Source organism: Mytilus edulis, chromosome 4 (assembly GCF_963676685.1).
Source record: "Mytilus edulis chromosome 4, xbMytEdul2.2, whole genome shotgun sequence".
Classification (NCBI taxonomy): domain Eukaryota; kingdom Metazoa; phylum Mollusca; class Bivalvia; order Mytilida; family Mytilidae; genus Mytilus; species Mytilus edulis.
In genome coordinates, this window is record NC_092347.1 from 65860165 (window position 1) to 65873932 (window position 13768).

Genomic DNA, 13768 nt, shown 5'->3' on the forward strand with positions numbered 1-13768 from the left:
AGGCTTTTCACTTGGAAATTGTATCTGAAGCATACACCGAAATCTTAATATGTCGGTAGGCGTAAAACTTCACCCTTACTTTTGAAAGTTTCTAAATTGCATATCGAAATAACGAACTGTAAAAATTGTTTTAAAAGGGCTCGAGGCAAGACTACGGAGTTTGTTTCCAGAATAAAAACAAATAGTTTGAACCGCAACATGTTCATTTATTGTTCAAGGTGAAATATATGAGCAGCGAATGTCTCTTGGTATCTCTTACCGCTTTATTCTTATATGTTTTCTTGGAATTTTCGATAGTCTTGATTATATTTGCCCACAACTATTAAAGGCTAGGTAGAATGCAGAGCTTGTAAATACATTTGCCTACTTAATCACTAAATGTGTTTGAAATTCTTTTGTGTGTGTCGACATGATTAACTGTCTTATTCATACTCATCAAGTCCCTTTTGGAATTTTTCGACATTACTTTAAACTGTTCATTTTCAGTATGCTGTCGTACATACAGTACATGTAGCTGTTTATATTTACCCATTACGTAAAATCATCGTAGTCTTATTTATCAGCACATTTGTAAGAAATTGATACTTGGTTATATTTATTTGTGTTTAAGGTCGCTGAATAAAGTACCGAGTTCTTTACAAAATCTTCCAATATAAAGTAATCAATTACGTTATATAACTGTTCCATTCACTTGTAAATTGTTGTTTTAACAAAAACTGTCCTGGTTGTATTGTTTTATTATGTAACAAGCTAGACAAAACACGGAAACATATAATTCCAAAGAACATCAAACTACTGACAAGCTTGATACAATTCAAATTATATGTAAAACCAATAGCATCTACTAGTATTTAATGTTATTCCGGACATAATTAATCGTATTATAAACAAGGAGATGTGACAAAATTTACCGTGGACGTTTTAAACGGTTATGTCATAATTATACACTTTACCTTTCAGTAATGCCAGATGTCTGCATTGAGGAATGAAGAAAATAATTATTCCGCACTGAATAAACTGAACGCATGTTGTAACAGAAAATATACATTTCACCGGTAATTAGGGTTTAGAAATATGTTTCAGAATTAAGAAACTTAGTGCAATATGCATTTTATTCCTGCTTTATCGTCAATTTGTATGTTTTCCCTTAGATCCTTCTGCCTTACATTTTATTAAACCGCGTACAGGACATGATACTCGAAAATGTAAGTCAATTATGTACATTCACATTGAATTACAATCGAAAGTATACGACTTCATTCAAACAACGGAACAAATATCGAAAACGTGTTGTAAGCATTAAAAGCGATTTGTTCTATTTTTTAAATTAAATTTTTGCATATTCAAATAAACAACCATCATTAGGCAAAATTGTCCATACAAGAATAATGACATTTTTTGTTTTAAAACTGTGGGTATTTTATACAAAGCATGAATTTTCATGAAAAAATTGTACTTGTTATTATCAAATTCATTTTATGAAACTGATGTTTGCTATAACAAACACGAAAAAACAACACAGTAAATAATTGATGTTCCGAAATCCACAAAACAAAAATGCGTATTGCCAAACAGGTTATTTGATTACCCACAAATATCTTTACGATAAAGATAAAACAATGATTTACACATTTTTATTTATCGTTGACATTAAATGAAACAAACAGAGAAAAGTAAAACACATCAAATATACCAGCCTATATTAACTTTGTTGAAAATAACATCTTAATACTATTGCACAAGCTTGTATGTTTAGTTATATTTATGCTTGATTATATTGCGTCATTTGAGCATAGTCAGTCTTCGGAAGTTATATAATTGTTAAAATTGCTGGCGTTTAGTCCTAAAATAAGCACGAAATTTATTATTATGATTTACGATTTGGTGCATTGTTTTCAGCTTTTGTAATATCTTAAGTATTTTGGTATGATATAAATCAATTAAGAATCTGTTCTTGTTTGTTCGTATTAGGCAGTATAAGTTCCTATAAATGTCGATCAATTTGAAACCGATGACAGTTTAGCTCTGTGCATAATGAACAAGTAGCTTTATGGGTTAATGGAATGGAACTTTCCAATAGACAAAATTGCAAAAGAAAATGAACGAAAAACAGCCCAAGGCAGCCAATAGGTATTCAAAACAGCGAGAAAATCCTGCAACGGGTGACAGGCTTCAGTTTAACCCCAAACAAAAATGTGTACTAGTAAAGTGAAAAATGACATCAAACTAAAACAAGACCTTTAAGTTTTGAAGGTATATTTTGCTAAATAAATGTTGAAATGGCAGTATAGATATTAAATACAAATTATAAAAAAAAAAATGGTAACGCATTAAAAATAGTTACAGAGATAGCCTAACGGATGTTTCTTTAAAAAGGCAAAGGACGAATACTGTTCACTTAAAATTAAACTCGCCTGTTCATTAATGTACAAATTGAAAAGTGAAACTTTGTGTTTGAAATGTACATATTTCATACGAAAGTCTAACATGGAATATAGATGCTGCTGTTGCAATATGAATAAAACATCGCTGTCAATTACTAGTACTATTCAAATATATATTTGCAAGGCAAATAATTAAGTTTCCCGCGATAAATCGGTACGACACACCACATCAGCTTAAAGACAATTTCTAATGCAAAGCATTGAGGATCAAGAAGATTTGTTATGTTAGGAATAATTTATATGTCGTATGATGACCATGAGCTAAAAACGGAAACGGAAGTGTTGACATTAATCTGAATACGATGACGGGAAGAATAGTTGGAAATAATTTCCTTGTCAAACTATTCATTAGATAATGCAAATTAATAATGCAAAGTGAGGATATGACTGTGCTAACTAGCTTCAGGACAAAGGTTTTATTGATTTTATAAGTCTGGCAGGTGGAAAAGCAATACTCAAAACAAAAATGTCTGTTCAATTAGTATAAAAGATAACGTAACTGTAATGACATTGGTCAGTCCCGGATTAATGAATTGATGGGTACAGATATATTATGATGTCATATCATTAACTATAATAATTTCTAATGAAGAAACTAAACCAAACCTTCTAAAAGCAAAATGAACTACCATACAAGTAATTATGTTTAAATGGACGGTTTAATGATATAAACGTTTTATATTTGGAAGGTACTGTTATCAAATAAATTTGAAACGTCTTTTTCTAGAGTTCGAATTCTAGTTTTTTGCCATATCATTAACTATAATCGTGGCAAATTCTATTGAAGAAACTATGTAAACTTTCAAAGAGCAAAATGAACTACCATATAATTAATTATACATACACATATGCAATTAATTATGTGTAAATAGGTTTGATGATATTAATTGTTTAATGTTTGGATGGTACTTTTTAACAAATAAATCTTAAATGTCTTTTTCTAGAGTTGTAATTTTGAAGTTTTTGCAGTGGTACAAGATAATAAATAGCAAAAAGAAGTCAAGCATGTACATCCAATAAAGTAATGAGACTATGTTCTTCCGGATTACTCGAACGGTTTAGATTTTTTTAGCATAAAGTACGAAAAACAGATTTATGTACAGTAAAAATATTTTTTCATCAATGCTAAAGTTGCAAATTCCAGATACTTAGATATCAGTCAATTACATATTATTTAGAATATCCAAGAGTATTCAGTCTAAACATATGTCTTACCAATAAAAAAGAAGAAATAACTACTAATTTGATAAACCGCCTGAGAATAATTACCCTTGATGACAGTAATATCAACACTTTATTGAATGTTTTTGAAAATGTGTCTAACTTTATACAGTAGTATTGTTAAGCACAAAGTCGATTAGTTTTGTGTCCATATCTATACAAATAAATTTCGAGAAATCGCTTCTCCAACGATCAGATTCAATAAATCAGTCTCAATATGTGTCTTGGAGCTTGCAAGTACATTGTATTTTGCCATCCTTCTTTAATTTTGATCATTTTTGGGTAGTTTCGAAAAGAAATTTCTTTCTTAATTATAAATAAACATGATATTCCGATCCACATGCCTCCGATTTTGTAGAAAAAAAGTATTCTAGTAATTTTACTATATCAGCTGTATGAAGAAGAAAAATTCGTTGGCCTTGTTGCTAAATCAACAAAGTCAGTAAGTAATGCGCACATGGATGGCATCTAGCAACTGATCGGAATCATAACGGTCCCCAAACTGGAACTGATAAATTCCCTATCCCAAGGACCGGTTTCACTCGGGTCAAATACAATTCTCACCATCATATGCGAACAGGAAACGTGTGGTTTTGTTCGGCAATTTTTATACACATTTTTTTGTTCGTTAAATTTTTGAGCTTATAAACTGATATATTGGATTTTTTGTTCTCCTGAATTAGACATTAATATATCCAAAATATTTTTTATTTAAACGTTGTTGTTAGATGCGATATAGATGATACAACCCAATCATAAATCATATAAGTATAGTAAAATATTGAGGTTACACAACGTATTAATAACTATAGACAATGACCCATGCTATATAATTCGCTGAAAGTCGCTCTAAATCTGCACAAATTGTTCAAAAAATACAAGTCGCAATATCCCTAATTCGTCTCACAATGAGGTAGGCAATTATAAATAAAGATACAGTTTTAACCATTTGTGAGTTTTTGGTAAGCATGAGACTGTATAATGAAGATGTAAAAAGTCATAAAATATTATAAACAACTGAATTTCCACAGAATTAAACAATGTGAAAATAGGGACTTTATATTTACTAAAGCTGCATTAAGTGAAGCCTTCCGGGGTTACCCTATATGTAAAAAATAATTCTATTGTCGCGTACTTGTTCATCTTATCAACTCATTTTTTGAGTTTGGATTATCAATTACGGAAATAAGTAAATTGACATTACAGAATGATGTAAAACAACGCAATATAGATAGATTTGAAATCGCTTGCCATCTACAGGCTCAAAATACTTAATCTTTTAATTGTGAAATCATGTACCCTAACACTTTTGCTTTATAGTTAATATATAATCTATGCTAAAAATACAAAAACTACTTACAATATTTATTTCTATAATTATAAGATAATGCCGATTACATTTTTATGTCTTTATTAATATACGAACTTTCAAAATTTTAACAATATGTGCTTAAGAAACTATACAACGAACAGATAATATTTCAATTTTGATACCATAATGTCCCCCAAAGACTTTTTAATCCGTGTTATCTTTGGAATAGAACCATAGTGGTCATATTATCTTTATTAAAATGTTAATCAGCATGACTAGGACTATTTTGCTGTTAATTTTTGTATAATCAGTCCGTTGTTCATTAAACGTAATCAATATCTTATACAAGGAAATCATTGCATGATATGCATGGGAAAACAATATCACCAGAGCAACAACCTTGCTGAGGGAACATATTAAAATAGATAATTGGTACAATACCAAGAGAAAACTTCGTTTTTAAGTTTATGATGGCTAATTAATTGCTAATATGTACTTTTGATAAGGTAAACGTTCTAAAGATAAATTCACAAAATTGAAATATTTTCAAGTTCATAAAAACTTACAAAATAAAGCGTTATCAATCAGCTGAACGAGTGGAAAATAACTGTAACATTACTACCTTCGTACATACATTTTAAAGGTATACTAATTTTTTTATTGCAGATATGAAGCCACAGCGTTTTTAGTCTATTTTCGACTTATTACTGTAAACCAACTTTATTTTCGCGGATACTTTATTTCGCGTTTTACCCTTTCTAGACCACTTCGCGGCTATTTAATTTCGCGATTTTCTGACTTACCTGACAAAGTTTAATAAAGAATGATCTAAGTTTTAAATATTCGCGCCTATTTATATTCGCGTTATTTTTTTACTCGCGAAAGTCGCGAAATTAAATCGCTCGCGATAATAAGTTGGTTTACAGTATATAGATATAAGAAGATGTGGTACGAGTGCCAATGAGACAACGCTCTATCCAAGTCAAAATTTATAAAAGTAAACCATTATAGGTCAAGGTACGGTCTTCTAGTTTGAATGACACTTTGGTATCTTTCGTGTCTCTTTTATAACAACTACAACCCATGATATAAAGACAAAATGCAAAAATTGTGCTAGCGTTATTGTTGTGCTTAAATGTATCATGTTATTGAGTTGCAGTCTTAATGATGGTATGTCCCTAACCCAAATTATTCTTGGTATCTATATACGACTCAGCACTGTTTGCTTAGTCTGATAGATATTTTTTTTTTCAATCTATCTTGATGTTGATTGCATATACCGATATATATATTTCCAGATATATAGTGCAGTCTGGAGCAAGAGAGATTTATGAAATAGAATTACGGACAACATTTATCATCTTGAAATTGTTTACGAATTTGATTACCATCAATTTTGTTGGAGGAGTCTGTATAGGTTTAATTAATTAAATACCATAGTACTGATGGTGCTAGGGTTTCTGGTTCAATATAGATGATGCATTTCGTAGTAATGGAAAATCTAAAGTAGTCCCAAATGAACTCTGAACACCGAAAGCCCGCATGCACATCTGTATCATCTATTACTTTCATAAAAGAAAGGCGAAAATTAGCAAAGGGACATTCAAACTCATAAGTCGAAAATAAACTGATAACTCTATGGCTGAAACGATATTAGTCTTCCAAATTACAAACGAAAACAGCATAGCGTATCTCTCCTATTTTTCGCTATTATATATCGCCTTTTAAAAACCAATTGCATGACAAATATATAAAACTACTGTTTTGATCAAGAATTATCAAGTTAAAATAACCTAATATAGAATTTTAATGTTTCCGCACACGACTCGAAAACTTAACTATGGGTTGTAACAGACGAAGACTACTAAAGAAGTCAACAAATTGACAGCATGCTACCTTTAAATCTTAGGAATCAGACAAAACCAAAACGTATGTCATATTGATCAAAGACCTTCGCCGCTTTTCTTTTAATATGTCATATCTAAGAAGATCGCGGAACTTTTTGTTTTTAAATGCTTCCGATGTATTATAGGATTTTATGTACGAGCATTCTTTATCACTTGATTATATCTTTTTTTTATTTTTATTTTACAGAGAACACTTTCCCACGAGACTTTGTCTGAAAAGTTAGAAAAGCATATTCATCTTGTTTTTTTTACACCGAATTTCATAATCCTCAGTGTAAGTTGTGATTGATGGTCTAGTCTACAATAACGCTCATCAAAGATACCAGGCTTAGTATTTGTCACGTCACGCCAGATGCTCGATTCGTATACACAAGACTCATCAGCAGCACCTACTACAACACTGTCTGAATGACAAATCAATTACAAAGAGATAAAGAAACTCATGAAAGATAGCAGGTTTAACTTTAATGCCAATAATTGGACAAGAATACGGCTTATGATATATGATATATATGCATTGGAGTAAAACAAACTGAGTGTTTGAATAACATAAAAATTTATAAATAGAAAATTTACAGAAAATGTCCGTATCGTTATATAATATTTCATATCAACGTAGACTTTCTGACTGCTATTGTGAAAAAAAAAACGTTGACAAGCAGTGAGATCGAACAAGTGGTTGTGTAAAACCTTATCTAGCATACATGGCTTATAATTAGTTACTATACTCAGGATACTAGCACTGACAGTATCTCTCAAAAGTACACTATAACCAAATATGAGAAATATATATTTGTATTTCATTTCATTGTTCAATTTGGAACAAAACTAAAATGTTTTTAACACATCTTTATAGAATACAGTAACGTCTGATTAATATTTGGTAAACAAAATGCAAAAACTGTTTACCTGACATCAATCTTCAGGAGTCATTTGAAGTAGTAGTACTCAAGGGTAGCTGTTAACATGTTTGCAACTCCGACATCAATCAGATATTTACAGGCACCACTGAAAGGAAAAATAAGAGTTCAAGCATAATTGTCAATTGCTTATGAAGAAAAGAAAGCATATAATCACTCTTTCCAATTATTTTGATCATTAAATACCGAAATATGAAGTATAACAACTATAAAAACGTAACAAAAATGATAATTATAGGTAGGATTTAAAATACGACCATTACCATTAAAGAAACAATATTTAATACTCTTCCGGAGTATATGAGATAACTACTTCTGGGGTTGTTCTGTTTGCTTTACTCAGCCTTAAGTGTTCATGATGATTTGTTGATCAGTTTCCCTTCGACTTATGTGTTTTGAATGGGACATTCTATTGGTATCTTCCGGTAAGGTTCTTTTTCTAACAAACGTTCTGATCCATGGAAAAAGAATATATTCTGGTCAAGCAGACCAGTTAATTTTCATGTAATATCATCTAGTTACTAACACACAGGGTGCTGCCAAGAAACGTCTGTTTTTGGTATGGCACATTATGATGCTTTTTTGCTGTCTGTCTAAGCTAATGTGTTCTTTCATTTAATCGGGGATGTTCTGATTGACCTATTAGTCTGGAATAACATAGGCTTTGGACTATCTCTCAGTAAATATGGACAATCTTATATCTATTTACGTGTCTTTTTTTCTCTCTCTTAGTGCTAGTTTTACCAATGTGAATAGCCTAGCCCTTTCAAAATGAGTTGAACAGTTTGTTTCTGTGTTCTTTTGTTAGACTTGTACATGTACACTGTCCCAGTAACGAGAACAAAGATGTTGAACCTTGCATTATTTTTTATGACAGGAGCCAATAATCTAGTGTTTGTCTTTGGAATAGGTATGATTGCCATAATTGTTTTTCGATCATTGATGTGGTATCAACGTTGGTTTTCTTTTTGAACTGTTCATTATTTTGTCAAGCCATGGCCTTGAATAGTGAGTTTCGCTTATTGAAGAAATTGAGACAACATTAGATAGCTAAAATAAAAGAAATACCGAATTTGAGGAAAATTCTAAACTGAAAGTCAGTAATCAAATAACAAAATCAAAAGCTCAAACTCACCAAATGAATAACAACTGTCATAGTCCTGACTTGGTACCGACATTTTCTTATGTATAAAATGGATGTTTAAACCTAGTTTTATAGCTAGTCAAACCTCTCACTTGTATGACAGTCACATTTTTTTCCAGTAGTTTATTAAGGGTATCACTAGCCAAGTAGTCAGCACTTCGATGTTGACATAAATATCAATTATATGGTCATTTTAATAAATTTCCTTCTGACAAAATTTTAATTTTTCGAAAAAACTAAGGATGTTCTTATACCAGGAATAGATTACCTTAGCCGTATTTGGCACAACTTTTTTGGAATTTTGGGTCCTCAATGTTTTTCAACTTTGTACTTGTTTGCTTTATAACTATTTTGATATCAGCGTCACGGATGAGTCTTATGTAGACGAAACGCGCGTCTGGCATATTAAATTATAATCCTGGTACCTTTGGTAACTATTTACCGATATTGTGATCTCATAAATATATTAAGGAGATCTCATCAAGGTCAAAACTTATAGAAGGAATCACAAAACTCTTAAAGGAGCGATATTTTGTGGAAGGACAATTTGTTTACTTTATACGTCTGTAGTCAGTCAACTTGCTTTCAAAAATAAAAATCTAATTTACACCGAATTTTAAATTAGATATTCACATATGGCGACCGGAGAAATCAGCGATTTAATTGAAAGAACCAAGTATATTCCGGAAGCTTACATTGAGAGATTTTAATCGTTTAAATTACTTATATAAATCTTTATCTTTCCGTGGTAGAAAATAAAAGTACAAATATACATTCTATCATTTCAAAATTCAATTTAATTCACACCGTAAAAACAATTCTATTTTTTTAATAGCTAAGCTTTTTGTGGTTTTCATTTTTTTTAAAACTGAGAAGAGATTTAAATAAATCATTTAAATGAAAATGAAGAGATTTTATTTTTTCCCCCTATATTATTGTTCAAATCACATTCGGATCCTCTTGATGTTTTTTATGTAATCTTTGTATCTATTTGCGATAAATTTGTGTATTGCTCACAGTATGGGACTGTTTTGCACTGATTATTTTAGTTTCCTGTTTGCCATCTCCATACGATTTTATTTATTATTTTGTTTATCTTGAAATCGACGAATTATGATGACTTTTAGATAACATTAAAAGTCATTAAGACAACATAAATCTCCTATGTTTGTTTGAAAGCTTAACATATATCCATTTGATGAGATCATTTTAAGTCCATGAAACAGATGCATTGTTGAAGTTTAATAACCCAAAAACAAATGGTACCATAAAAAAGCTACTTCTGGTTTACCCAAGGTTACGTCCGGTGGATTTTTGCAAGGTAATTTAGCTTGCAACTTAATGCAAAAAAGTCAAATAGCTTTATCATGACTACATGTTAAGTTATAGGAAAGGTGAAAATCTTAAATAATTAGTTTAACTATGACCTTGACCTCAATTTTAAGTTAATAAACAAAGAACCTCAAATCAAAGACCTTAGGTCTTTATTATATATTGTTAATGAGCAATATCATTATACGCGTAGTATTAAATATAAGAAGTGAGAAAACTCCAATAAAATACTACGTACAATCTTTCAACAAAATCGTATTTGTTTCGACATGGCACAACTGATAATATGGTAAAAATGTGTTGTCGATATTTTATACAATTCTTTGAAGTAAAAATTAGCCGAAAACAAAATTTCGATTATAACATTGACCTTTTACCTTGATCTTATTTTCTTTCTTTTTTTACAAAGGACCTCAAATCAAAAGGGTATTTATCAATTACAATTAATAAGTTATATTCATATATCACTTATGTTGAATACAACAGGGAAAAAACTCCTATATAGAGTTTCAGTATCGCTTCGCTTAAAAACAATCCGAATCATCCTGAGGATTTAACGAGCAATTCGGAATAGTAAATTTATTGATTTCTTTTACAGTTGCGAAGGAGATGCACACGCATGAAAAACAGTCTTCGGGGGAGAAAACTCTTATAAAGACATTAGTCAGGTGTGGCAGGGTCAAATTTAAAATTGAATAAACTATTCGATAACATATATTAATCATACAAGCTAATATTAATTTTTAAGAAAATGTATTGATTTACGAGTTTCAGTTAATTTCATGGATCTAAAAGAACAAATATCGAAGGTACAATACAGAAATTGGACGAAAATGTCATGAAAACATATTTCTGTGACAAATTAACACTAGCTTGTACTGCATAACATGTAACAGTATTCGTTCATACCAATTTAAAACAAATTAAGTCATCTCACAGGCCTCCAGATTTTTTGGGAAATTAAGTGTTCACCCTCAAAACCGGTTTTGTCGTTGCCACAACAATTTCAAGTTTATTTAAAATTTACACCGTATGTATATGTTAAGGGGACGACCATTTGATATTCTGCGGGGGTTGGGGGGGGGGGGGGGGGGCAGGAGGATTTGTTTTTGATCGGTTATCTATTTTTGTAAACTAAGAGGACAGATTATTCATTTTCTGCACTATTGAAGCAAGACTTTTCATTTTCATTAAAGCAAGGGACTGATTATTCATTTTCACAACTATATTTATGATATTTGAAAACACACAATTTTTAAATGATTTGTTTATTATAAATAATACATGTATAATCAAGTCATTATGTATCATTTTATCAGAATAAATTATCATCCTCTGCAGAAATGACTCTTTTATAATCCCAACTGCATATACGTGTATTGCATACATACATAGTATTAAAGTTTGGTTGGTAACTAGCCTCTTTTAAAAGTATTTTATATAAAAAAATTTAAAGGGTTTTCGAGCCACAGAAGGCCCAAGAAGCGATAGAACAAATGATGCGAAATCATGCTGTCTGGGCGTTCGAAGAACCTTTCTTAATCTGAAAATGCAAGTTTTGTTTTAATAATTTTTTAACAATACTTTGGCCTCATAGCAAAATGTTTAAATTCAGTGTAAGACTTTAGTTTATAGGGACAACATAAAAAAAAAACAATGTGCATGATAAAGCAAAAATGGAATTCATATAGTAAAGTCTGAGGCTGATGTTATTTTTTTTAAACTCATGATCAAGTTCATAACAAAATTACTAGATTACAAAAGGAATATAACACAAACAGAATACAGAAGGGCAATCAATAAACAAAAGACAAATAAATAAGAAACATTGATCCCGTAAAATCAGGACTGATCTACATGAATCCAGTTGAACAACCGAATGATTATTTTGCACAATTTATGAGAATGTCTCTTTAAAAAAAACTTTCCACATTGTATTACATTTTTCAAAAAGGAAAACCAATTAATTCAATGAACCATTTTACGACTTACATGTATTAATATTAATTGTACTTAAGGTGTTTCATAACAAGATAATTTAAGAAAACTGGTTTAATTTTTCACATTAGTGATGTACTTTAATTTTTAAAGAAGAATATTTTTCAACTTACTAATGTTATTATGTGAATCACAACATGTAACCAAGAATTTCACTTACAATAATCAGATTACAAACGTGCACTATTGGATGTTTTTTATTAGGTTTTATCGTATAGATATTTCCTATATTCATTATCATCAGTTTCGAATTTTTTTTCGAAACATCTAATTTGCATTTCCATGCAACGGAAACAAACAACCTGTCGATTTAAGCGAGTCTTTGTCACACAAAGAGGACAGTGTGGTATTTCTATGACAATGGTTTAGACATTTATTTTTGTTCTTTTATAAAGACGATGACAAATTACAGCAGATTAATATCACTAACTTACTAATTGATATATCTGTAGAATCAACAAATTCATAAATATATCTCTGTTTGTTTAGATGTTATTCTTCTATAAATTGTACCCACAATATTTTTCTTAACTTTACATCTCATACAAACTTCGTATTTTAAAAGGCCTTTTATCTTTTTTTTTATTCGGGAGTCACTGATGATCATTTTGTAAACGAAACGTGTGTCTGGCGAACAAAATTATAAGTATGATATCTCTGAAGATGTTTGTTTACAGTCTCAATCAATATACTAGTAGTCAATTTTAACAAAAAGGTTATGCGAATCTGAAACAAGTTAGTTATAATCTTAACATCAGTATGTCAACATGTCCAGCCTCGGTCATACCCTACCGGATAGCTCGAACGGACGCCCAACGGATAACTTTTTTCAATCCGTTCATGTCCGTTAGACGTCCGTTCTTATCCGTTAGACGTACGTCCATATCCGTTGCATGTTCATTAAACGTACGTTTTATCCGTCGACGTCCGTTCTGTCCGATGGAAACTTTTGAGCATGTTCAAAACTTTGAACGGACGTCCAACGGATAAAATGTCCGTTGAACGTCCGTTAGACGTCCGTTTTGTACGGTACTCGTCCGTTTCGTTTCCGTTTTGTGTGCGTTATACATCCGTTGAAGGTCTGGAGGATAAATTTACCAACGGACTTCTACCGGACGTTTAACGGATAAAATGGATGTTGAACGAATGAGAAACGGACTTCTACCGGACGTATAACGGATAAAACAGATGATGAACGAATTTGAAACGGGATAAATGCTAATTGAAAATTTTGCGTCAGAAATGCCAATTATTGGTATGTCAGATTTCTTAAGGTTCATGAATTCTTATTATTCATAATCAATTTTATAGAGTAAGGGCACGTCTTCACAATCAAGAAGCTCTTATTCAGGCCAGGCACTGCCCTTTTGTGGCATTTTGAACAAACCAAAGCCAGTTACACAGAAACATTTGAATATTTATGCGATTTACATGTATTATTATTGAAACCTTTAATTTTTCCGTATATCTTGTTCATCCGTTTTATCCGG

The 13768-nt window shown here is 31.0% G+C and overlaps 2 protein-coding genes across 5 annotated transcripts in view; one reads left to right on the forward strand and one right to left on the reverse strand.

Moving 5' to 3' along the window:
- LOC139520256 (myosin regulatory light chain A, smooth adductor muscle-like) overlaps positions 1–13768 on the forward strand; it is a 396856-nt gene that overhangs the window by 285250 nt on the left and 97838 nt on the right. The window lies entirely within an intron of this gene.
- Positions 1–13768, reverse strand: part of LOC139520252 (G-protein coupled receptor 83-like) — a 90113-nt gene that overhangs the window by 28905 nt on the left and 47440 nt on the right. For all 4 annotated transcript variants that reach the window (XM_071312742.1, XM_071312740.1, XM_071312741.1 and 1 more), the window contains exon 3: positions 7794–7892. The gene's annotated coding sequence lies outside the window, so the exon portion shown is untranslated. The remainder of the gene's footprint in view (positions 1–7793; positions 7893–13768) is intronic.